General features: G+C 52.2%; 1 protein-coding gene across 5 annotated transcripts in view; it reads left to right on the plus strand.

Annotated features, from left to right (window-relative positions):
• LOC125354523 (calmodulin-binding transcription activator 1) overlaps positions 1–25,979 on the plus strand; it is a 639,297-nt gene that overhangs the window by 577,952 nt on the left and 35,366 nt on the right. The window contains exons 1-2 of one of the 5 annotated variants that reach the window (XM_048350163.1): positions 18,745–18,757; positions 19,128–19,264. The exons of 3 other annotated variants lie outside the window; for them this stretch is intronic. The gene's annotated coding sequence lies outside the window, so the exon portion shown is untranslated. Of the gene's footprint in view, positions 1–18,744; positions 18,758–19,112; positions 19,265–25,979 lie in introns of those variants that run through there. One more of the 5 variants, XM_048350162.1, reaches the window with a different exon arrangement.

Here is a 25,979-nt window from a genome sequence, read left to right on the forward strand (position 1 = left end):
GCGGTGAACTCGGGGTTCAGGCCGGTGGGGCCGCGGCCCGTTGGGAAAAAGCCCCCTCCCCTCCCCCCTCCTCCCGCCCCCTCCCATCTCCTCCCGGCCCTCCCCCTTCACCCCCCCTCTCCGATCTCTGCAGCTCCGGGGCGCGGCCCGTCCCCTGCCCGCCGGCCCCGGGCGCGTTCTCCCACGGAGCTCGCCCATTCGCTGCGCGCGCAGCGGCGGGGAGAGGGAGGGGCGCGTGGGGAAGGGGAGGGGGGAGAAGACCGCGGCGCCCGAGACCTGGGGCCCTGCAGCCGAGGGGGGAAGGGTGCGCGCGCGCGCACGCACGCACACACGCGCGCGCGCACACACACAGAGGAGGGCGAGCGCGCGCTCACGCGCACGCGCACGCGCCCTGCCGGGCGGCGCGCAGCCGCAATGCGGGGCGCTTAGCGCAAAGCCGGGCGGCGCTGGCTCCCCCGGGGCTGCGGGGCGACGCGTCGCCCGGTGCCGCAGCTCGGCGGGGGTTTGGAGGTGGGAGGCCCCCCCCAGCCCGCCCCAGCCCGCAGAAGCGCCGCGAGGGCCCGGAGCCGGTGTCTCCGTCCCCGTCCCCACCCCTCAGCCCGGGGCGCCGTCCGCCGCTCCCTTGCCCGGCGGGAAGTCCTGTCTGCGGGGGTTCAACCTGGACCTGCGGGCCCGGGCTGGCGGGCCGGGGGCGCCGCGGCCGCGACCGGGCCTGGGTCCCCGCGGCTCAGCCCGGGTCCCCACGTCAGCCCAGACCCCCCGCGGCTCAGCCTTTGTCTCCTCGGCTCAGCCCGGACCCCTCAGCTCAGCCTGGTCCCCGGATCTCAGCCAGGTCCCCACGTTTCATAGCCCCGGTCCCTCTCCCACAGCTTGGGTTTGCGCAGCCCCGTCCTTCTCCCTGGGAGGGGTGGGATGGCCAGGCCGACACTGGCACCCGAGTTCCCAGAGCCTCCGCAGGGGCGCAGCCGCCAGAGCTGCCTGGGTGGGCTTGGAGATGGGGGTGCCCGGGAATGGAAGAAGAGGCGCAGCTGCCTTGGCACAGGTCAGACCCCCACACCCAGGGGTTCTCCGGATGAATTAGGATGGGGCTGTCTGTTGAGGCCTCTCTTGCCTACCTGGTGTGCATATTTGTGAAAGGAGTGCAGGTATGAATGAGAGTGAGAGCAGCGCAAACAGGACCCTAGGGTGCGGGGAAGCTCTGGGAAGATGAGACCCTTCCATGAGACCTGAGCCCTTGCAGGCCCAGAGGAAGACAAGGGGTGTCCTAGGAAGAGCAAGGACTGGGAAAGGCAGCTGGCTTTGGCCAAGGCTGATTGGGAACTGCCATTTTCCACCATTTCTTCCTCAGAGATCCAAAAGCAGAATAAAGTTTCCCAAGACCTTACCCCAGGTCATTTGCACAGGATCCTAGTGGTGGTCTGAGTAGGCTAGCTGTTCATTTGCACTTGCACTCTGAGAGACGCCACCTGGGCCTGCCTCGAACCCCAGGGCTGTGCTTTGCTCACGGGGTTGGACTGTTGGTAGATAATACATGCACATAATAAATACATGCACATAAAAATACCAGAGGGTGGGGCTGGGAATATGGCCTAGTGGCAACACTCCTACACATGAAGTTCTAGGTTCGATTCCCCAGCACCACATATATGGAAAACGGTCAGAAGGGGCGCTGTGGCTCAGAAGCCAGGGATTGTGCTCAAGCCCTGAGTCCAAGGCCCAGGACTGGCCAAAAAAAAAAAAAAAAAAATACCAGAGGGTGTCTGGTGCTGGTGGCTCACACCTGTAATCCGAGGTACTCGGGAGGCTGAGATCTGAGGACTGAGATTCAAAGCCAGCCTGGGCAGGAAAGTTAATTGGAGACTCTTGTCTCCAATTAACCACCAGAATATTGAAAGTGGAGTTGTGGCTCAGCGTGGTAGCCTTGAGCAAAAGAGCTCAGGGACTGCACCCAGGTGCAGAGTTCAAGCCCCAAAACCTACTAGAAAGAAAACCAAAAACAACAACAAAAAAAACCCCAGCAGGTGAAAAGGCTGAGAGAGACCAGGGCCCAGATGGTCCCTGGGGTGTCAGTGGGCCCCATGAGAAGGTGACAGTGAAGCTGAGATTGAATGACAGGAGGGGCCAGCCACACTGTGCTTACAGGAGGAGCATGCCTGGTCCAAGGATTCATAAGATTCATAAGGGAAAAGCGCCCAGGAGGAAGACTTGCCAGGCAGCTAGGGAGGCCAGAACAGAACAGGGCAAGGGGAGGCAGAGGGGGAAGAGAAGGAGAGTGGGGCCTGGCACCCGGCACGGGGCCACCGTGGGAGACGAGTCAGTGTGCTTGGGTGTATGATGAGCAGGTGAGGTGTTAAGCTCAGAATGAATGATTACGTCACTCATAAGGCGATTTCTGTCCCTTGCCCCATACTCTTGCATCAATTTAGATAAGAAATTATAGTAGCTCTATGAAACCGGTGACAGTGAATCCTGGGAGACTCTGTGGCTTTCCGAGACATAGAAAATTCAGTCAGAGTCCCACTGATGATTTAAATGTGGAGGAGGAGAAAGAGGACAGAATTAGTTGACATGTCAATTCAGACTTTGAACAACTAGTGGGATTATGGTCCACTTGCTGCCGAAGAGGAAGAGGAAGGAGGAGAAAGAAGAAACAGCTTGGGAGCTTGTGGCTGTAGTCCACAAATGTGGTCTGGTTATAGTGGGCACTGAGGTCTCCACTGGCTTCGCAAGCCTGGAGGCCAAGGAGAAAGAAGCTCATCCGAATGGAGGTCATCCGGAATGGACCCGTCATCCGGAATGGACCCGTCACCCAGAAAGCCCGCATGAAACCCTCTGCTTATGGGTCTCATTAAAGGCATGGGTCTCCCTGGGAATGGCTCCGTGAGGAGTGGATAAGGAAGAGACCGCATGGGGAGCCATGGGCCAGGCTGAAGAGTCACTGGCAGAGGTGGACCAATAAGATAGAAAGACCTGGAAGAAGGACTCCCTTGGAGGCTAAGGGAGAGATGCCTCAAGGACAAGAATTTTGCCAGCCATGCCCAATACCAAGAAGAGGGTTGGGCACAGCATTGCAGCCAGAGGAACCATATGCAGGAAGGCTGGAAGGGAAAGCGAAGCCCCATGACTGAAGAACTTGGAGAAGTGGCTGAAGAACCCAGACATGATGGTGCAAAGCCATGTCACTCAGGGCAGCAGAGGCCAGAGCCCAGCGCCGCTCACACCCTTTACTTCTACAGCAGGCTGCAAGAACCCAGGCCCTACTCTATGTCGTGTCTCTAAGGCTGGTACGGCAGACTGCTAGATCTGCTGGACCAAGGAAGATCCCTGCTGCTGCCCTGAGGGCCAGAAAAGAGAGACCCAGGCAGACAGCTCTGGACCCCTGACCTCTGGAGGGGGTTGGAGACACCGGAACAAGCCATCCTTGGGGCAAAGCAGGGATCCTAGAGAGACCAGAAATTTGGAGATGTGACTACTCCAGGCCTGTTTGTCTGGCATCCTTGGCCTTTCCTAGAATCAGGATCCCAGACTCTTATCTCCCCGCAAAAGAAGTGGGATGCCAGTCTGTTGAAATGGCCCTGAGACAGATTGACAAAAGCCGCAGCAGCAAGGAAAGGAAGAGGCAAAGGTGGGATGAGCCCTGGGAGGAAGGGAGTCCAGGCAGGTCCATGCACGAGGCTTAACAAGCACTGCCCACACAGTCCTCCCTTTAGGACTCAAGAGGCAATGTTTGGCCTCTGGCTGGGGCCAAGAGCAAGGCCTCTCCTTTACAAATATGTCCTAAAAATACACACCTCTCTGATGTCTTCTGCATGGCCCAGTGACTTGGGTACCTCTGCAACACCAGCATGTTCTAAATGGCCTTTGGTAGGCTCAAGACCAGCTTCCTCCCCAGCAGGAGCCTGTCCACGCTGCCCACCCAATGTGAATGCAGAGTTCTCTGAGGGAAAAGTGAGCATGAGGACACCTCGTGTGCACCACACCTCAGCCAATACGAGGAGGTGCTTTTAAAACACAGCTCAGAGTGGAAATCTTCAGTACACCACACAAACAACTGGGGCTTGAACTCAGGACCTGGGTACTATCCCTGAGCTGTGTCGCTTAGGGCTGGCACTCAACCACTTGAACCACAGCTACAAATCTGGCTTTTTGATGGGTAATTGGAGATAGGCGTCTCATGGACTTTCCTTCCCAAACTGGCTCTGAACTGTGATCCTCACATCTCAGTCTCCTGAGTAGCTAGGATTACAGGCGTGAGCCACCAGTGCCCCTTCCTCTTCCCTTGCTCTTTCTTTTGAAAGGAACCTGGGTTCCAGAAGAGAAACCATTTGCTTCAAACCATGACTGAATCAAGGTAGAGGTCTCCTCCCTTCCAGAAGCTTCCTTCTTTATCCCATAGCCAAACTCACTTGCACTCTGGAAGCCAGGACATGAAGGCAGATGAGAAAGGAGCTAGCTGGAAGCTGGGGCCATACAGTATGTTGACCATTTCTCTACTGAAGTCTTGGCACAGAGATGCCCAAGTACCAGCAGCTGGCATTCAAAGGCTCACCATCCACCAGGCCCTGTCCCGAAGTATTCATGTGCAAGGACTCGAGCTTCTAGCAATTTTCAGGTTCTTATTTGGCAGGTGAGGACACTCAGGCACATGGCTGAGCAGGTGGCACAGAGAGCATCATACCTGAGGCTCTGGCCCCACGTCTGCCCTTGGCTTCAATGCCCTCAGAATTCAGTAAGTCCATTTCCCTGCCTCAGCGCTGCTGCCTTGGAGGGACTCTGGGGCCAGGAGCATGTTCTGTGTCCCTCCCTGTGTCCTAAGAGGAAAGCTGTTCTCCTCCTGCTGCTCCACCTCCTCCTCTTCCTCCTTCTGTTCTTCTTCTCCGTCACCTCTCCTCTCCTACACCACTTCCTCCTCCTCCTCCTCCCTGTTTTCCCATCCCACTTTGTGTACTCCTCCACCAGCCAGTTTGCCTTTACCATCACGTCCTCAGTAACCACACGTGGAGGGCGTTCCTATTAGGCGCCAGGCACAGTGCCAGGTTCTGAGAATTGGTATAGGTGGGGGGGGGGCATCTGAGGCCACTGCCCTCATCATGCTCATTGTCTAGTGGAGGAAGATTTTGACCTGACCCCAGCATTTTGGGAGCTTATGATGAGGGGCAAGAGTGCTTGTCAGGAAGGTCTAGGAAACACTTCTTGAGGAAATGACCCCAGACAAGATCTAATAGTGAGAGCAGTTGATTTCATGGTGGGTGAATGGCGAGAACAGTCCAGTTGAGGGAACGATACACACTGGAACTGCACTATGTGGGGGGAGTCTTGTGACCATGAAGAAGCCAGGAAAGGCCAGGAAAGTAAGGGGCAGCCAGCAGTTGGAGGAGTGCATGGGGCATTTAGGGAGGACCAGATAGGCAGGCCTAGGAGTGCTGGCTTTATCTTCAAGAACAGGGAAGCCACTGAGGATTTGAGGTTCGCTTCTTGAAAAGTGTACCTGGCTTCTATGTGAAGAACAGATGGGCAGGGAATCATAGCTGGTGTGGGTAGACCAGTTGTCCAGCGGCAAGAAGCTGGTAGGTTTAATAGTTCTGCAGGAAAGGTAGGATTGAGAGATGCTGAGGAGGCAATGCCACTAGGTCTTGTGCTCTGTGTTTTCACCTTGGAGGAGGATCAGTGATGTGTTGGACTGAACTTAAGGAGTCTTTGGGACATCCACAAAAATCCATAGCAAAAGAACATACATAGCTCCAGAGTGTAGCAAAGCAAAGGGGCAAGTGAAAGAAGTCTGAAACTATCTGCATAGAGGAAGCATTGGATGAAATGAGTCCGTGGCTATGCATGAGAAGATAGCTGAGTCCTCAGGACTTTTGTCTTAATGGTCATTGTGCACCAACAGCTGCCATAGGGGGCCAGAAACATAGGAGGTTCTCAATAAATGTTTCTTCAAGGGTTGGATGGATGGACAAATCAGTAAGTGGGTAGGTAAATTAATGTATAGAGAAATGGATCAACAGATGGATGGATGGAGGGATGGATAAAAGGTCTTTTTGACCACTCTCTTCACTGTTGACCGACCTTGGTTTTGGGTGGCAGCAGTCTGATGTACAACTTTACATCAGAAATGGGCCAAGGAGAGTGTCTAGAACTGACTGGACACCATTTCTACTGGGGCTTGAACTCAGGGCCTTGTGCTCTTGCTAGCACTTTGCGACCTGAGCCATACCTCCACTTCTGGTTTTTGCTGGTTAGTTGATAATAAGAATTTCTCTGATTTGTTTGCCCAGCTGGCTTTGAACCACAACCCTCAGATCTCAGCCTCCTGAGTAGCTAGGATTACAGGCGTGAGCCACTCATGCCCGGCATTGGCCCACCCTTTATTAATGCGCCCACCTTAGCCTGGTTAATAAATGAGTGAGTGAATGAACGGACGGGCGGGTAGAAAAGTCAGTGGCCATGAACACCTCTCCCCCCAGGGAATACTGTGCTGACAAAACACAATAGCATGACAGTCACAGTAACAAGTACCAGCAGGCCCATGCTCAGTACTTCCCATTCATGATCTTGCTGAGGTCTCAGAACAACTACTACCTCCTTGGGCACATGTGGCCTCAGTTGTCATTCCTAGGTAGATGCCCAATGGTTATAAACCGTTATGGAGGAAACAGCCGTAGCAGAAGGCAGCTTTTGAGTCCACCCATCATTTGGTGGCAAGTACCTGTTGGAGCTCCAGCATTTGAGGAGCACTCTGTGGGCACTGAGGATTTATTTGCCATATGAGTTCATTTCCTTTGACAATGGCAGAATGCCTGAGACTTGATGCTTTATAAGGAAAAAGTTTATCTCGCTCACAATTCTAGGGGTTCAAGGGCATGGTGCCAGCATTGGCTCAGTGGTGCCAATCAGAGAAGCTCAGCGTCCAGTTTTTACTGCTGCTCTACCACGTGCGCTCAAACCATTCCAGAGTCGGCTGACGTACGCACAAGACACAGGGTCCTCCCTTGGGATCAGGGTGTTGGTCCTCTGCCGTGGCCAGGCCTCACCCTAACAATATTCAGTATGCCTCGCCACTCCCACAGATTGTATTTCTAGACAGTGCTGTGATGCAAGATACCTAAGAAAGGAAAGACATTCTGGTCAGACGACGCAGTCTGAGGATTTTTGGTGGTGGTGGTGGTGGTGCCGGGGCTTGAACTTTGGTCCCTAAGCTTCTTTTGCTCAAGGCTAGTACTCTACCACTTGAGCCACAGTACCACTTCTGGCTTTTTTTTTTTTTTAGTTGTTTATTGGAGATAAGAGTCTCACGGACTTTCCTGCCAGGGCTAGCTTCTAACCATGATTCTCAGATCTCAGCCTCCCGAGTAGCTAGGATTACAGCTATGAGCCAACGGTGCCAGGCTTACTCCGGAGTAGCTAGGGTTACAGGTGTGAGCTACCAGTACCAGGCTCATTCTGAGGATTTAGATATCACCTCCAGAGGCTTGTGACATCACCAGCCAGACCTCTCTATAGCACAGTAGTACCCTCCTTTCTTCTCCAACCAACTTCCTTCCTTCCTTCCTTCCTTCCTTCCTTCCTTCCTTCCTTCCTTCCTTCTTCCTTCCTCTCCTGCCTTGATCTGCCACCTCATCCTAGAAACCAGATGTGTGTGTGTGCGTGCACGTGTGTATATGTGTGTGTGTGTGTATATATATACATATATACATATATATATATATATATATTCCTTTTCTGGGCTTGAACTCGGGGCTTTTTGGCTCCAGGCAGGTGCCCTACCACTTGAGCCACAGCTCCACTTCCAAGTTGCCATCACTGTTGTTTTTAAAAGCACTGCCCCTCCAAAGACCTTGCCTAGCACCCAGCACTTCTTTGATCACAAAGCATGGTTTGGGTGAATGCCTCAGCTTCTACAGTGAATATTATTCATGGCTTCTGTTTTCCTGGGGCGGAAATGTGAAATGAACTGGATTACTGATCAATCCACCTACGTGGAAAATTAAATGAGAAATTCCAGGAGCCTTGACAGCTAAGGCTATTATGATAATATAGTATTTCAATCACTTCTTTCAACTACTCCTCTGTGCGGTGGCCCCACCTGCAGTCCATCTCCTTGGTGCACACGATCCCCCTCCCCCCGCTGGAGCAAGGCTCTCTTCTCTGTAGTGCTCTCTCTTAGCTGCAGCAGGCTGAGGAACAGCTTCCCTTCTACCCTCCCTTTCCCACTCCCTTCCCTGAGCTGGGGGAGGCTGGGAGCCAGAGGAGGCCCCAAAACCAATGCCCCCTCCTCTGTGACAACCTTCTCTTCCCCCAGTTCTGACCCGGAAGAGATCATTTGTCCTTGAAGGTGGTACCCTGCCTTCCGGCCCAGTCATTCAATAATTCACCTCCAGAGAAGCATAGATGCAGCCTTGAGCCATCTTTTAAGATGGTCACATGGTCTTGGTTCAGTGAGTTTTTTGCTTTTTTTGTTGTTTGTTCTGGGTTTTTTTTGGGGGGGGCAGTGCTGGGGTTTGAACTCAAGGCCTTGAACTTGCTAGACAGGTGCTCTACCATTTGAGCCACACATCAGACTTTTTTGCTTTAGCTATGTTTAGGATAGTATCTTGAGGCACAAAAAGGAAGAAGGAAAGAAAGAAACACCAAGAATAAAAGAGAAAAAAAAGAAAGATGAAGGAAGGAAGGAAGGAAAGAAAGGTCTCCCCACCTCCCCCCCCCCCCCCAGTTTATTTAGTTTCTATTAAGTAGCTGTACAAAGGTATTTCAGTTCTAGAAGTCGGGTTACGAGTGTGATGCCTGTTGGTCAGTGTCACCCCATCCGCCAGTCGCCCTCATCTTTCCCCATCCCACTGCTCTCCCCACAATGCCCTTCTCCTTTTATGTGGATGTTTATTGTGACACTGGAAGAACCGGCCTCGGTCACCCAACAATAGCTAAGTGCAGGTGGGCCGCCGCAAATGGCCGTCGTGGGGGTGTTATGGAACCAGCGTAGAAATGCTGCAGACGTGGCCCAAGCGTCAAACCGGATGCATCCAGTCTTTGGAAATGACCAATGCTGTGTGTGTGAAATACTGGAGCTTGAACTCAGGGCACTGTCCTCTGTATAGATTTTTTCACTCAAGGCTAGCACTCTACCACTTGAGCCACAGCGCCACTTCTGGCTTTTTGTTGCTTAGTTGGAGAATAAGGGTCTCATGGACTTTGCTGCCCTGGCTGGCTTCGAGTGACAATCTTCAAATCTCCGCCTCCTGAGTAGCCAGGATTCCAGGCATGAGCCAGCGGCACAGGGAGGGACCCCGATGACTCCCTCCGTGGGGAAGCGGCGGGGAAGAGCAGGCTCCGAGTGGAAGGTGGAGGGGACGGCTGGGCATCTGAATGCCAAGGCTGCCCACTGCACCGAAGCCGGCCCGCCTCGCGGATGCCGCACAATGCCAGACGCCCAGCCCTGCATTTTCAGTTCTTATTCCCAGTCTGATATTTGGTAAAGGTCTGCCAATACTCAGAGTCACTTGTAGGCCAGTTAAAACCAGAAAGGTTTGGGGGGTAGGGCTGCCTTTCTTGTTTTCATTCTCAAGACAGAGCAGTCCAAGAGACGGGGGTCTCCGTTGTAGATAAGCCCCTGGCTGGAGCAAACCTACCTTCTAGATTACACATCAGCGCCTCCAAAGGGTGGAGCGCAGTGGGAAAGAGAAAAGGGCCGTTTTCTCTGGCCCAGGGGACAGCAGAGCCAAGCAAGGGGCTGACTCCACAGCCAGGGAGCCGATGTGGGGAGAGGCTGAAGTGAGGGACCATTGCAGAACAGTGACGGGGTGTGGGAGAGAAAGCCAGGCAGGGTGGGGACGCCCCTGTGTGTAACACATTGATGCTTTCCCCAGCCACCTTTGTGCTGTTCTCAGTCATGGCATTTAGCACCTAAAGTGTCTGTACCGTTCCTGAACTCAGTCTGTCAGCTGTGCTCCCCCCACCTCCACCCCGCCTTGGTCTCTTGCTGAGGCGGCCGGCATTTAAAATGCACTTGTGCGTAGTTGGGCCTCCCCTTCCCAGTGCTCTTTTGCCTTTGGCAAGGGCCGTTTCTGCTCCCCTCACAAGCCTGCTAGGATGATTCTGAGGCCAGACGCTCGCTTCTTCTACCAAAGCAGCGAACCAGCTGTGCAGCTCGCATTTTTGTGGCTGCGAGCACAGGAATTTCAAAGCAGTTTTCACCTTAAGCTATGGAAGTCCCTTGACTGTCCAGTCAGACCCCAAGTGAAAAGAAAAAAAAATACGGCATCTATTTCGTAAGCAACGCCTCCCCCACAGTCTTAACATGGGCATTTCTGATGTGTCTTTCTGATGACAAAGCCTGTTTTCGATCGAGGGGTAGACACCGGCACCCTCTTTGAAGGCCCAGCTTGTGGTTTCCTGGCTTGTGGCCAGGTGTGATGTGAATGGCCTGGGGACCCGGATGCTCTCAGACCTCAAACCCGGGGCTCTCGAAACAACCATGCAGGAGGACCAGGAGGCTGAGAGCGGACAGGGCAGGGCCCTGATTTGAAATAAAGGCCAAGAGCCTGGTCAGTGAGGGCCTGCTAGCCAGACAAAAGGGATGCATGCAGTTGCGGGGCCTCTGCTGTCTCGGAGCTGTCGGGGCAGTCCTGTATGGGGAGCATGTGCTAAAGAGTCTGGGCCTGAGTCTTCTTGCCCCAGCTTCTGAGGAACTAAAGTAGGATTTGGTTAAACACCCTCCCTCTATCTGTGTGATATGAATGGCCATGTCAGCTCCTCCCATCAGCTGCCCAGATGTGCCAGGGAAGGCAAGCTCGTCCTAAGGGCACAGGAACTAAACCATGGCAGGGAAAGACCCCACAGAGCTGTCCAGAGAGCAGCGGAGGTAGAGTAACGCTGCCATCGTGATGCTTCCCCCTCCCGATCCCTCACCGAGTGCCCGCCGTTCCCCTGGGCTACGCAACCAGGCCCACTGCCCTTAGGTCCTAAGGCTCCGTCTCCAGAGGCTCCCGTCCACGTCCTGCTGCGATGACTCTGCCCCTCAGCGGGGTCAAGGACGCACCCCCGTGGGGCACAGGCCGGGGCTGCCAGTGCAGGGCTGTCTGACTCTCCGTCCCCGCCGCTCACCTCACCGCTCCCGGAGAGCCAGACGTTCCCACGTGTCCTCCACTCGTATTACACACGAGAGCACACATACGATCGTCCAGCATGGGGGTAAAACCAGGGCCTGGAGTTGCTGGTGATCGATGAGTGTACAAAAGCTACTAGGGAGAGCAAGTTGAAGGCAGTCACACCCCACTTTTCTTTTCTTTTTTTGGCCAGTCCTGGGCCTTGGACTCAGGGCCTGAGCACTGTCCCTGGCTTCTTCCCGCTCGAGGCTAGCACTCTGCCACTTGAGCCACAGCGCCACTTCTGGCCATTTTCTATATATGTGGTGCTGGGGAATCGAACCCAGGGCTTTCTGTATACAAGGCGAGCACTCTTGCCACCAGGCCATATTCCCAGCCCCACACCCCACCTTTCTGTACTCTCTTTCTGCACTTTGTTCATTAAGGGAAGTCTGCCCTTTGTCAGGCTGATGGCCAATGCATCTCTTCTTCCTCCAGGTCAGAGGTGAAGGCCTTCCCAGGCTGGTCCCTCCCCCCAGGTGTGGTACCAACTATCTATCTAGTGCCGCATACCAAGCCACCCCAAAGCTGAGAGGTGCAAAGCAACAAGAATGCTTTCTTTTTCTTAGTGCTGTGGGCCGGCTGGGTTCACTCATGCAGCTGCTGTCCTGGGGAATCCAGAATCTTCACACTGGGGCCCAGGGCTCCTGTTCAGGCTCAGCTCAGGCTGAGCGCACACACTTCCTCATGGATTACATAGCACCTTTAAAAGTTATGTTGAGGGCTGGGGGCCAGCAGCTTGTGTCTATAATCCTAGCTATTCAGGAGGCTGAGATCTGAGGATGTGGTTCGAATCGAGCCAGGCTGTGAGACCCTTATCTTCAATTAACCAGCAAAAAAAGCCTGAAGCAGAGCTATAGCCCAAGTGGTAGAGTGCTAGCCTTGAGTGAAAAAGCTAAGGAACAACGCTCAGACCCTGAGTTCAAGCCCCAGTACTGGCACACACACATACATGCACATGTGCACACATACACACACACACACACACACACACACACACACAATTATGTTCAGGCTCTAATCCACCCCCACTTTCCAAGGGAGACTCCTGAAGCACAGGAAAGGAAAGGAGCCTTGTTAGTGTGGGAAACAGACTGAGAGCACATGCCTGGGCCGCTGGCGGTCCTGAGCAAGGACGGTGCCTGTGCAGCTGGGGTCGGGAGAGACCGTGTTCTCTGCTCCTCTGCCGGCTGTCACTGTGACCTTGAAGGGGAACTCCAAAGTCAGGAGGCTGCTCCCCAGGACCCCTGGCTTCAAGAAGACACCAGAACAAGCACAGAGTCAACAACAGTCTTACCCCAGAGCTGCACAGCCCTTCAGCAGCATTGACAGAAATGGCTTTCTGGCCTTCTGCTCCCAGTCTTGGCTCCTCAGCCAGCAGTCTGGGGAAGAGCCCTGTTCAGCCCGCTGCTCCCCCACTGCCCACCACCCCCCACAGAGGGCTAGACAGGACTCAGTGAGCAAAGACACATCCAGTCATTGTGGATTGGCCATCAGGCGCTTCTGACTCCACCCTAGGCAGCCGTCAATCTTCCCTATGAACATGTCTCAAGTGCACAATCCCTAGAAGTGGAATCATGCCATGTGTGTGGTCTGCTGGCTGGCATCTTTCACTTACCATGATGCTCTCTGGGCTCACCTGCATGTGGCATGTCCTTCTTTACGTATCCGTATGTGCAGACATCTGTCTCCATCTCTCTCGGGGCTGTACTAGGAGGGGAATGGCTGTATCATGGTAACTGTGTGATTTGCCTTCAACGGGACTGCTAGGTTATCTTCTAAAGGAGCTATACTTTTTTTTTTTTTTTTTTTTTGCCAGTCCTGGGGCTTGGACTCAGGGCCTGAGCACTGTCCCTGGCTTTTTTTTGCTCATGGCTAGCACTCTACCTCTTGAGCCACAGCACCACTTCCAGCTTTTTCTGTGTATGTGGTGCTGAGGAATCAAACCCAGGGCTTCATACATGCTAGGCAAGGATTCTAATGCTATGCCACATTCCCAGCCCGGAGCTACACTATTCTAAATGCCCACCCGTGGCGTCTGAGGTTTCTACTGTTTCCATTCCTGACAGCTCTAATAGCTGCCCGTCGTGTTGGTAACAGTCACTTTGTGAGAGTGAAGTGGTGTCTCGTTGTGGTTTTGATGTCCATTTCCACAGTGACTAAGATGGCTCCACATTTTTTTTCATGTCTTTAGTGGTCATTTATATGTCTTCTTTGGAAGAAAAATTCTATTTAGATCCTGTGTTTATTGAAAAAGTGGAGTTACTTGCTTTTTTATTTTATTTTTGTCACTTCAGAGATCCTTTTATATTCTAGACGCAAGTTCCCTATCAGATATGTGTTTCACAAGTATTTTCTTTTAGTGAATGGTCTTTTCACTTCCTGGGTGGTGTTATTTCCTTGAAGTACAGTTGATGATTCCAGTTTATCTACTGTTTCTTTGGTTGGCTGTGCTTTTGATATTGTATTTAAGAAACCAGTGGTGTTCGATGCCATGAAGGCTTACTATTTTTTCTAAGATTTTTTAAATACATTTTAGTTCTTATATTTAGATCTTTGCTCCACTATGAGCTAATTTTTATTTATGGTGTGAGGTAGGGATCCATTTTTTACTCTTGCATGAGCATAGCCAGTTTTCCCAGTTCCATTTATTAAAAGACTATTCTTTTTCCATTTTATTACCTTGTCACTTCTCACTCATTTTTTGGTGTTTATTTATTTATTTATTTTGCCAGTCCTGGGGCTTGAACGCAGGGCCTGAGCACTGTCCCTGGCTTCTTTTTGCACAAGGCTAGCACCTTACCACTTGAGCCACAGCGCCACTGCTGGCTTTTTCTGTTTATGTGGTACTGAGGAATCAAACCCAGGGCTTCATGCATGCTAGGCAAGCACTCTACCACTAGGCCAGATTCCCAGTCCCACTCATGGTTTTTTGTGTTTTTTTTTAAGATGCTTACTTCATTGTGCCTTAAGTATAAATTGTGTGTCTTGCACTTACTTTAAAATTGTCATTTGATCAGAATTCAGCTTAATTTTCTATTATTGAAAGCTTTGGGGGTTGATATGTGCAGAAATAAGCTTGATTTCTTATAAGTCAAGAGAGGTCAGACTGTGCTGCAGTAACCAACAACTCAACCTCAGTGATTTGTGACTTAGGCTCCAAGTCCAGTGGTTATCAGAAGGGACAGCGTTGCCTATGGTTTTCTTTTAGTTACGTGGGCTAGTAGAACTCACTGCTTTATACAAACAAGCTTTCATAATCACTATGGTTGAGTAGAAGACTGTGGTGGGCAGGTCATTGGCTCTGGACGTTTCTGTAATAATGCAGTTTTCCATTGGCCAAAAGAAAACCATGTGGTTACATCTAACTTCAGCGTGTTCAGGTCATGCTGGGCTTGGTGGCTCATGCCTGTAATGAGAGGTGGAGTTTGGGGGGTGAGGGTTGTAAATCAAGGCCAAAATTCACTAGACCCCATAGCTGGGCATGATGGCATGCGTCTGTTATGCCAGTTATGTGGGAAGCAATAAATAGATCATGGTTCAGGCCAGCTCAGGCATAAGTGCAGGACCCTATTAGAAAAATGACTAATGCAAAATGGGCTAGTGCATGGCTCAAGTGGTAGGAGTGCCTGCCTCACAAATGCTACCGAAAAAAATATATATGGGGGGGGTTTCAGGCTTGAGCAAAATACCCCCACAAGGATGACAAACAGGAATATTATCATTTGTTTCCCTTGAAGGATCTGAATGAAATTAGCTGAGACTTTGTGTTCTGCATCTCAAACTGTAAATAATCATTGTACGAAGGGTCCATTGCAGACACTTCCAAACTATTCTCTTAAACTGATGGTTTCTAAATAATGGTAAAATTTAGCCAGGTGTTGGTAGCTAGGATTACAGAATCCTAGCTACTCGGGAGACTGAGATCTGAGGATCTCAGTTCTAAACCAGCCCAGGCAGGAAAGTCTGTGAGAGTCTTATCTCCAATTAATCACCAAAAGGCTGGAAGAGCTTTGGCTCAAGAGGTAGAGCGCTAAAGTGATAGCCTTGAGGGGGAAAACAAAAGCTCAGGGACAGTGCCCATCCTGAGTTCAAGTTCCAGGACTGGGGGGGAGGGTGCGTGTGCGCGCACACGCGCGCACACACACACACACACACACACGCTTGGAATGGGGTGGGTTGAGTGCAGGTTTGGAACTAGAAATCCAAATCTGCTTCTGGAAGCAAACTGCCTGACTTCTTGAAGCCTTTGGATTATCCTCCCTACAATGTCCTGCCTGCAGGAGACGTGGCGGCCATGGATCTCGGGCGTGCCTCCAACAGGCCTCCCACAAACCATAGTGGCCGAGATAAAACACTGGGTCTGCATTAGAGGGGGAAACTGCACTTCGCCTGGGTCCTGCCAGGGGACTCATAGCTGAGGAAAGCTTTTGTTCTCTATTAAAAAAATAAGGCACAGGCGTACTCAGAGCCCCATCAAACTCAGTGTAACAATTTGCTGGGTTCACATGCATGCGTTACCTTTTCATTTTCTAACGTCCAAGAGAGGACCACACTAAGACACACCCATGAGGAACAACCACCGGCAGGTCTTCCATTCCAGTGTTGCCGTAAGAGCTCTGAGCAGGCTCAGGAAGCATCCAGCTCACTCTCCTTCGGCCCCACCCAACTTTTTGCAAGGTCCAAGCAGGGCTCTCCCTCCACGGATGCACGGGGACTCAGGAAGTACCTTCTGTCATCCCGGTTGAGGACATTCCCATAGATGACACCACAGGCTGCTGAGCCAACCCCAGACCAGAGGCTTAAGCCGATGCCTCCTGTGCTGGAGCAGCCACCTGTGTGTGTGCCCAGGAGCCACGGGGCTGCTGGGAGAAGGGGAGTGGGGCCCTGAGTTTCCCCTGGGAAATGCCCAGGGCTGACCTCTGCCTCGGAAAAACAACACGGCACAATACAACAAAGTTTCCCAGAGAGAGAAAGAAAAGACCAGAGGGTTCAGGAACTTGCCTGGATGCAGATCACGTCACCCTGAGTTCCAGGCACCGCAGAGTATCAGAGCAAGCGCTATCCCTCCGGTGTCCCCCATTAGTCTCTGTTGCTTGCAACCCAACAACCATGAGCCGAGTGCACACAGTGTGCCCAGCTGAGCTGCGCATGTGCCAGGATAAGTCAGCCTTTATTCCCTCTTCTTAAGAAAAAGATTCAGGCTGAGCTGGGCACCCGTGGCTCATGCCTGTACATCCTAGCTACTCAGGAGACTGAAGTCTAAGGACCGTGGTTCAAAGACAGTTCGGGCAGGAAAGTGAGACTCTTCTAAGTAAGCACCAAAACAAAACAAACAAACAAAAAAAACCCAAAGTGGAGCTGTGGCTGCTTAAGTGGTAGAGAGCTAGCCTTGAATACTGGAGCTCAGGGATGGTGCCCAGGCCCTGAGATCAAACCCCAGTATTCACACATGCACACACACACACACACACACACACACACACACACAGTCAGCCTTTCTCTTAGCTATTAACAACTTGTTATTTAAGACACTTATGGTTGTGTGATATACGCAGGGAAAATTGCAAGGATTCTGAGCATGCCTCTCAAAGAGTTCTTACAAATGAAAAGCAGTGCTCAGAAAGCAGTTCCCACAAAGCCCCTGCTTCCTGACGGGCCGGCACTCGCCTCCCACCGACCCCTCAAAGCACCCTGACTTAGCAAAGAGAGCAACACCAGCTCACTTTGATCAAGTGTTCATTATGGGCCAGGCACCAGGATTACCACTCTGTCTCTGTCCATTGGTTGATTTAATTCTCACCACCGATAGGAAGGCAGGAGAGTGAAGCATACACTAGCAGATCCTGAATTTGAAGGTGCAGTATCTCCAAAGTCAGTGTGTCCTTGACTGACACTCCTACTCTGCTTTCCCTAGAAAGGATTTCTAGGGAGATTGTGTGCTGCAAGTCCAGTACCAACACTGCTCCCCATATATCTCTGCCCAGTGCCAGGGGAGGCCACAGAGGGCCCCAGTAAGTAGAGAGGAGTTCTTGCCTGTAAAGGGGAAGAGTACAAGCAGAGCTGGGAAGGGACAGGGGCCCGGTGTGGTGACGGTGGGTTAGCAGGCACACGCAGGCAGGAGTGTGAATTACATACAGGTCTTCAGACTTCGCCAGAGCAGGCTTTGGACCAGAAGGACTTGCTCATGTGCAGAGGGGTTGTGGCCAGCCCCCAAGGGATGACCTATTTGTTTCCCTTCCTGGTGTGGGCACAGGATGTCCCTCATGTGGCCTTTAACCAACAATTATCCATTGTATGGATGATTGTGGCTGTGTTTGGGTTGAGTCAAGAGATACCACTCTTTTTGTTTGTCTTGGTTTTGTACTGGTCTTGGGGCTTGAACTCAGGGGCTGTCGTTGAGCTTCACCTCTAGCTCCACGGTGGTAAACTGAAGAAGAATCTCAGCACTTTCCTGCCTAGACTGGCTGGGAACCAAGATCCTCAGATCTCAGCCTCCTGAGCAGCTAGGTTTGCCAGCATGAGCCACTAGCACTTGGCCTCATCTCCATTGTTGAGACTAACTTTCATCCAGATGGCAGAAAAGAGACAGCCCTCCCCCCTCCTCCCAAATGTATGTGCAAGTACTGGGGCTTGAACTCAGGGCCTGGGTTTAGTGCTGACCCTCCCTGTCCCCCTCCCCCCCCCATTGAATGCTAGAGGGCTACCTCTTGAGCCACAGCTCCACTTCCAGCTTTATGCTGGAAGATAAAAGGTATGAATCTCACGGACTTTCCCGTCCAGACTGGTTTAGATCCTCAGATTTCAGCCTCTTGAGTAGCTAGGATTACAGGAAGCCTCCAGCGCCAGGCTAGAGACGATCCTTTTTAAAGATAGCTGACAATATAAAGGAGAAAGACAAAAGATGACCTCATCGCAGGTCTGGCGGGTCAGGCCGGCACAGGTCTTGGGGAGTGGGTGGGAACCGTGGTAGCGATCTCTTGGGGTTCCCCGGGCAGGCTGGGTAGCGTCGGTGAGGCTGGAGGAGAGCTGTGACTTGCATTTGTGGCAGGAGGCAAGAGGGCACTACGCGATCGTACCCAAGTGCGCAAAGCCTGCGCTACAACTTTTGGACGCCCAGGTTGGATCCGAGGGCCGGGCCGAGGCGCTCTTACTCCAGCTAGGGGATCGCCCAAATGGGGAGTCTTGCACGCGCCCGAATTCCCAGGGTGCCTCGGTCCACAGCCCTTCCCGGCCACCCTCAGCTCCACCCCGGCGGACGCCCGGGCTGAACCCCGTGACGGCGCTGCCTCCGGGGCCCTGCTTGCGCCCCCCCCCCGCCCGTCCGCCCCCGCCGTCCTCAATCCCCGCGCGCGGCGCCGCGCGGCGCAGCGCCGGCCCCTCCCGCGGCTGCAATGCAGACGCCGCCGCCGCAGGGCGCGCCAGGCTGCGCCGGGAGCCAGAGACGGGGTACGTGGCGCCCTAGGGCGGGCCCCGACGGCGCCGCGCGGCGGCGAGCGATCCGGGTGCCCGCCGCCCCGGCGGGTCCCCGCGGCTGTCCGCACCGGGCAGCTGGCGCGGCCGTCGGCTTGGAGCCGCCCTTGCCCTCGGGTGGACCGTGACTTCCCCGAGAGCGCGTCTCCCTTCATCTCGGTGGAGGCGAGGGAGAGGGGCGTCCAGATGGGGCGTCGTGGCGGTGAGGGCGGTGTCCGTGGCCTACTGGGCGTCACGCACCGGGCGCGGGGCCGCGCTCCCTCCGCCCGCGCCCTCCGGGCCAGGCCCACATACGCCGTCCAGCGCGTCCGGGGCGCAGTTCCGGCGCAGTCCCCGCGCCGAGCGGCTCCGCGCCCCACACCTGCTTCTGCCCGGCTCCGGGTGACGTCTCGCCTCCCGATTGGCCCGCGCGGCCCGGGGGGCGGGGCCCGGGCCGGTGAGCTCACCGCCGCGCGCCGCCATTGGCCGGCGCAGCGCACTCGGGCTGTGGCGGGGAGACAGCGGTACCCGGAGCGCCGCGAGTCGCTCCAGTTGCGGCGGGTGGAGTTCCACGGCTCCCGTCCGGGCCGCGCGGGGCGGACGAGCGGGGGAGAGAGGAGGCTTGGTTCCGGGCCAGACGCAGCGGTAGCGGTGCGGTCCTAGTCTTGAGGGTGCGTTTGGAGGCCGGGCGCGTGCGGGGCGAGGGCGGCGGCCCGCGGGCACGCGCGTGTGGGGCGGGGTCGGGGGCGTGGGGAGCACGCGTGCTCGCGGCGTGGGGGCGCGCGTGTTTATGAGGGGGCGGCGGGAAAGCGGGGCGCGGGATCGGGGCGCGCGGGGGCGGGGGGAGAGGCGGGGAGGGCGCGCGCGTCCCGGGCGCGCGGGGGGCTTTGTGTTCAGCCGCGGAGTGCGCGCGGGGCCGCGCGTCGGGGGCGTCGGGGCCGCGTGTGCGTGACAAGTGCGTTGGAGGACTGCGCCGGAGACGCGTGTTGTTGGAGCGGGCGAGGCGTGTGTCGGTGGCCGGGCGTGCGTGGGAACCCGGGCGGTGTTTCTGTGGCGAGGGCGGAGGTGCGTGTTTGCTGGACGGTGTGCGGGAGGGAGGGCGTGTTTGGATGAGCGTGCGTGGAGCGGGGACGGGCGTTGGGAGCGCTGGGAGCGCGCGTGTTGATGTGCGGCCGCAGGCGGAGGCGGGGGCGGGGGCGCGCGGGCGGGCGGGGCGCGCGGGGCCCGGGCGGTGGGTGGGGCTCGGCGGCCCCGGGGGAGGTGGCGGAGGTGCGGGGTCTGGCTCGCCCTTCTCCCGCGGCGGGGTCCCTCTGTGCCCCGGGGCGGCGGGGCGAGGCGTCCGGGCGTCGTGGCCGCCATCCAGCCCATCCCTCCGGTGGAGCTCGGGAGCTCTCGGAGAGGCTTTGGTTTGGGTGCGCAGGATGCAGTTGGGAAAGTTGCGAGGAAGGTGTGCAGGAACTTCTGGAAGCTTGGCGAGTCTGCAGCCCGGCCACAGGACAGGAGGGGTGCCCGGGCCCTCGCGGCCCCCACCCGCTGGCAGGCAGAGGGGCCGGAAGAGCAGCGGGCCCGGTGGCCGCGCGCTGGAGGACCTCCCGTGATTGCGGTCAGAGCCTGCGTGTTCTTTCTAGATGGCTGCAGACATCAGGACCAGCTCCACAGTCGGTAGACACTTCGGAAGCAGACGATGTTCGTGCGCACCGTCTTCTTCAGTTGCCCCCCCCCCCTCCGGGAATGACAGCTCTAAAGCCCATTTCCTATTTTGCCCACTGTTTTTGTCGATAGGATTTCTACTGGCTAATGGGAAGTCTCTCTCTAATCAGGAGAGCAGACGGTGAAGAGGACAAGGGCTCTCAGATAACCACAAAGTGCCTCCTGCATTTGTTTCTTTGAACGCGTTCTATTCCTCCTACCAGCGAGACCAGACTCTGACATCTTAAAATGGTATTCCCAACAAGTTTTGTCTTGTATTGGCAAAATACCTGGCTGTTCATACAGGAACCTGCTCTTACTGCCCAAAAGAATTATTTCAAGTTTCCCTATTTCCAGTTTCAAGTTGCCATAAACAGGAGCTGGTAAAGCTGCACAGAATCCTTCTCCTGCTGTGTGTGTGTGTGTGTGTAAATATTTATTATGTGAAGACCAGAACTAGTTGATAACAAATAAGGTTATGTTTGAAGTAGATTAATGGAGTAATGTTTAATGTTTTAGAAAATAGTGTTTACTTCAAGGATATGTATTTCTCCAGAAAATTAACTTTGTAGTGAAAACGAGCAGACAAACCAGTGAATTTCTAAGAAACCATGATTAGATCATTCTCATTCTTGACTTGCTGGATAATCCATCTGGGAATAAAGGTTTCATGCAGGAGTTCCCCATAGGGTAGGAGTTAAGGATTTATATCACAGACTACTAGTTCAGGCTTTTTTCTTGATCTCCTGTCAGGACTGAGCTCCATCCTTTGTCTAGAGGAGCTGTCACTGCTGCAACCTATTCCAGTTGGACTGTTCTAGACTACATAGATAACAGGTGGAAGTGAGAGTTCTTCACGTGAGAAAGAGTGAAGTTGAAGGATTGTTGACATTAAGAGTTTCCCACTATAAAAAGGAGGAGGCAGTTATAACCAAAAGACTGACAGGCTCAGCTCAGGAATACTTGTCCTCTGGCCTTGAAGGAAATGTAACTTTAGGGGATCTACGGTTTCCTTTTGAACTTGTGATCATTTTTCTGATGCGTTCATCATTGCTCTGGTGAGTGTGTGTGTGTGTGTACATGTACGTGTGTCCTGGGGTCTCAACTCAGGGCCTCATGTTTGATGAGCGTGCAGTCTTATCACTTGAGCCACATCCCAGCCCTTCTAGGGAACTTCTGAGGTTACGAAACTGCTGTAATCTGCCTTTTAAAAATATTTGATGAAAAGTTGTTACTACATCTATATAAAGCACTGAGGTGTCACCTAAAGTTGAGGAAGACGGCTTTGTTAAACTGGCACATCTGTAGCCTGGGCGGGCAGTGGTTTTCTGGAGGTCCCTGGGTCTTTCGCAGCCCTGCACATTCTCCTCGCCGCTGCCTCTTCCTTGTGTGCTTGCTGTGTCTTCACGCATTGAAAGGCCTTGCTTTCTCTGATGTAAAGTAGTTTCATGTTTGTAACCCATCGATCTTTGAAAAGAGGGAGGCTCTCTGAGTGGTGCCAAGTCTTCATTATTAAATATCAACGGAGTATCCTGTCACAGCGTATAAGCCTAATATTTGGGAGCTTATTTCAGATAGGAATTCCCTTGCCAAAAAGCTTCTGGCAGCCAAACAATGTGGTTTGTGTACACCTCACCTTTTTTTTTTTTAAGTCATCTAAGGGCGCTTAACGAGGCACAGATTTCACAGTGAAGCAAGATAAAAATAGATGAAGTAAAGGAGGATTAGACAAAAGGAAAGTGAAACAACAGGAATTTGAAGTGGGCATGCCAATGAAGCTAATAAAAAACAACTCTGTATACAGTCCTCCATGTTCCTAGGGGTAGGCTGTGAAGTGTGTTCTAAGCTGCCTGGCGGTTGTAAATAGTGTGTGGCCGGTCCTGTCTGTCTTCCCTTTCATGGGGAGGCACTTCTGACAGCCATGAACTCTTAAGTGGCGATGGGAGAATTCTAGATGAGACGGACTGAATTACAGCAAAGACCACATGCCAACATTAGTCACACTTAACATTCAGGAAGTGCTTAATCGTCTGCGCAGTGACCCTGCTCACGTCAGGACAGTGGCACTCGATTATAAAGACCTGCAAGGATAGTGTCACTCCCTGGATGACATGGCCATCTCTCCTTTGCTGTTCTCTGATGTGCCTACAGATGGGTTAGCACCCAGCAGGAGACAAGGAGATACCTGTGCTGGCAGATAGGTTGCTCCCTGCCGTCCAAGCAGTCTGAGGAGCGGCTGTCAGCATGGTAGATCTTTATAGAGAGGAGCTTTAAAGAAATCGGAGGGGCTGGGAATATGGCTTAGCAGTGGAGTGCTTGCCTTGCCTATATGAAGCCCTGGGTTCAATTCCTCAGCACCGCATATATAGAAAAAGCCAGAAGTGGCACTGTGGCTCAGGAGGTAGAGTGCTAGCCTTGAGCAAAAAGAAGCCAGGGACAGTGCTCAGGCCGTGAGTTCAAGCCCCAGGACTAGCGGAGGGAGCTAGTACAGTTGTTTTGGGCACTTCATTTCAGTACAGATCCTCTTATAGACTAACAGAAACTTGGTGGTTCCTGTTAGCTGCTTAATTTACATTGTCCGCCTCAAAAAATAGAACATAGCCTTTGATGGGATAATATGGGAAAATCAGCCATCATCTACCCCTAAGAGTTGTTAAATTATAACAAGTTAGTAAACACTGACTTGAAGAAAGTAAAGGGAATTTAACCAGAGTAAATACAGGAGTTAAACCACTGATGATATACAATGTTGCTGTTTTTTTGTAATGGAGAAAAGTGGTGGCAAGTCAGTTTCTCCATCATTTTAAACTGCAATGTGTCCACCTCAAGATGAACCACATAGTCTCCCTGTTTTCTCGGCCATCTTCTGCCCGATTGTCACCACCTTCATCTCCTCTCTTCCCTGGCTTCTAGTCTAGTACACTACCATCCTGGCCTGCACTCCGCCCTAAAGCTGAGTTCTGCCTTCGCGTTCTCTGAGCTCAACTCATCCTGTTTCCTCCTCTGGATAAGATTAGAGGCTCCTGGGAGTGTGAAGGGGGCAGCATCTAAGCCGACTCTTCCCCTAGGGTTCCTGGCATGATGAGGGCTGGGAGTGAAGACTTCCATAAGAACTGCTAGTTGATAGATACTTACACAGGACAGGGCTGCTCATGGGTAGTGAGCTGCCTGGAGTGTTTCTTCATGCCTAGAACAAACTAGATTCTTCTTTGTGCATTCGGTTCATTGGTCTGTGGATAATTTAGGCACAGTCGTCATAGTCTTCCATTCAGGTCAGTCCAAGGTCACTGGTAGAGTTGACTTTGCACTTAAGTGGCCTTGAAGTGGTCCCCAAAGCCCTGGACACTGTACCAATATAAAATGGCTTAGGTCAGACCAGACCCCTGGGTCATCCTCCCAGATTGCTTAAGATTGGCTGGGAGCTCGTTGTGGAGGCATGTGTGCAGGTGCCAGCTGTTTGCGCTCCTGTCCTCCAGCAGGATGTTTGCGTTTCAGCTCTGCTGCTAACAAACTCAATGAACCTCTTAGTACTAGTTCCTCATAGTTCTAGGTCTCTGTCTCTTACCTGTTTTCCAAACCTATTAGTGCTTCAGGAAATCAGTTTAGTGGGTTGGCATCGTCAGCCTGCAAAACCAGAGTGCCCTGCATGTGGTAGGAGTAAGCATTGGTTTATGAGAGAGACAGATGGAGAGGAAGAATGAATGAATGTACTTCTTTCTGTGTATTCCTGGAGGCCACAGTCAGAGGTTAGAAGCCATCACACTAGCTAATTCCCATGTTCTGTAATGATCGTATTTCATGCACGGGGCCCGTTCCAGTGCTGCATTTGGTGTTGACCTTGGGCCCGAAGGAGTTAAGATTCTTTCATACGTGTCTAATTCAGTCACAAAGGCTCTTCAGCTAGACAAGAGGCCCGTAGCCCTTTACTGTCTTTCTGATTTCTTTGGGTAATCGCCATGGAATCAGGTTTCAAATAAGTGTGACAGCTTGTTTCTGACATAATTTATCCCCCGTTTTCTAGATAAATTCCAATGATGATTAGTATAATACTACTAATATATTACTTGGATAACCTTTACTTATAAGTCAAGGCAGGATTTTCCTAATGTTTATCAAAAGGATCAACACTTCACTTAGTAGATTTGCTTCACCTTGCTGAGCTGTAAATGACAACTACAGTTTCACTTGGCCTACATACAAAAAGGGATCTATTGACGCTTAGGCGTTTTCTTCAGGTACAGCTGGTTCTGGGCGCTCAGGTGATGTCATTAGGAATCTCTCCCTTTCTTGGCTCTCCTGCATGTTGATTTCATTCCCCGGCAGGTGTTCCTAAAGTAGAACAAAGCTCCAGGCTTGTATGCTGCCAGTTTAACAAATGTCTCCGGGAAAAGTTTCTCATTAGTTCCAGAAAAATCTTCTCTCTCTTACTGGCCCAGCTGAAGTCTTGCAATCAACCACTTGAATAGGGAGGTGCTCTCATAAGCAAGGCCTAGCATATTCACTTGTGGGCGAGGGAAAACTTACTATACGCACATCTGAAATACCATAGTGAAACCCTTTGGTGTAACTAACACATTAAAAAAGAAAAAATAATTGGGCTCAGCAGCGCCCAGATTGAACCTAAGATGAGAGCAGTTCCCTGCTTTTGTTCCGTGTGTTGTGTGATTGACAAGGACGCTTGTAAACAGCAGGAGTCCTCACGCTGTGGAGACTGGGCACTGTCCACTCGGAAACCACAGAATAAGGCTGCATCCCGTATCTCTCAATGTGCAGATGCTGGAATCATCGTCTTCAGTGAGTCTTCTCGTGATTGCGGCCTAACAGTTCCTAGGGCCATGTTCAGAAAATATGATTCAATTCCTTAATAATACACACTGTGCTTTGGACTAAGGAACAAAGAATTTAATTAAATATCCTTTGTCTCTTCCAGAGAAATGAACCATTCATTCCCATACTAGCCAGAATCCGTGCCTCTGGCTTTCATGTGTTTAAAAAATGTAAAAAGTAGGGAGTGCCCAGCTTATAAGGGATGACTCTAAAAGCTTATAAGTCCGTTCAATAATGTCTCTCAGGTAAACAGTGCAGTGAATTCTGCATCTGGACCAGCCTGAAAACAAAACTCTTTTGTACACACAACAGATACTCTGCATTTTTAGGAGAAAAATAATGTATATGCATGCTTACATAATATGTTATTTTGATCTATAATCTATTAATATGTAACATACAACTTTCATGTTTCAACACAAACTGCACATTTATTTGTTACATGTTCCTTATTTGTTAAATGTGCCCTGGGCAAAAATTTGCATAGAGAATAATTCTAGTAAATGGTAATATTTTTAGTGATGATTTTTAACTCCCAGAGAACTCAAAATGGGCCTTTGAAAACGCGAAGCTGGTATTCTAATGTAAAGCCAGAGGGTAAGAAACTTAAGTTTCTTTGCTAGCATAGCCCTTGTCTTATTTTTATTGTTTGTTATAGTTATCATGTTGCCATTTTTCTTTCTTGAAACATGGCCTCTCTAACCCAGGCTGGCCTTGAACTTGCTATCCTCCCGCCTCCACCTCCAAAACGCTGAGATACGCAGGGGTGTATTGCCATGTGTGGCTTACGGTCTTCCTTTCATTCCCGAATGGACTGAGGAAAACATGAGAAGGACCTTTCTGAGCTATCTTGCACAGGTGGAACTACGG

Source organism: Perognathus longimembris, chromosome 7 (assembly GCF_023159225.1).
Source record: "Perognathus longimembris pacificus isolate PPM17 chromosome 7, ASM2315922v1, whole genome shotgun sequence".
In the NCBI taxonomy this organism is placed as follows: Eukaryota; Metazoa; Chordata; class Mammalia; order Rodentia; family Heteromyidae; genus Perognathus; species Perognathus longimembris.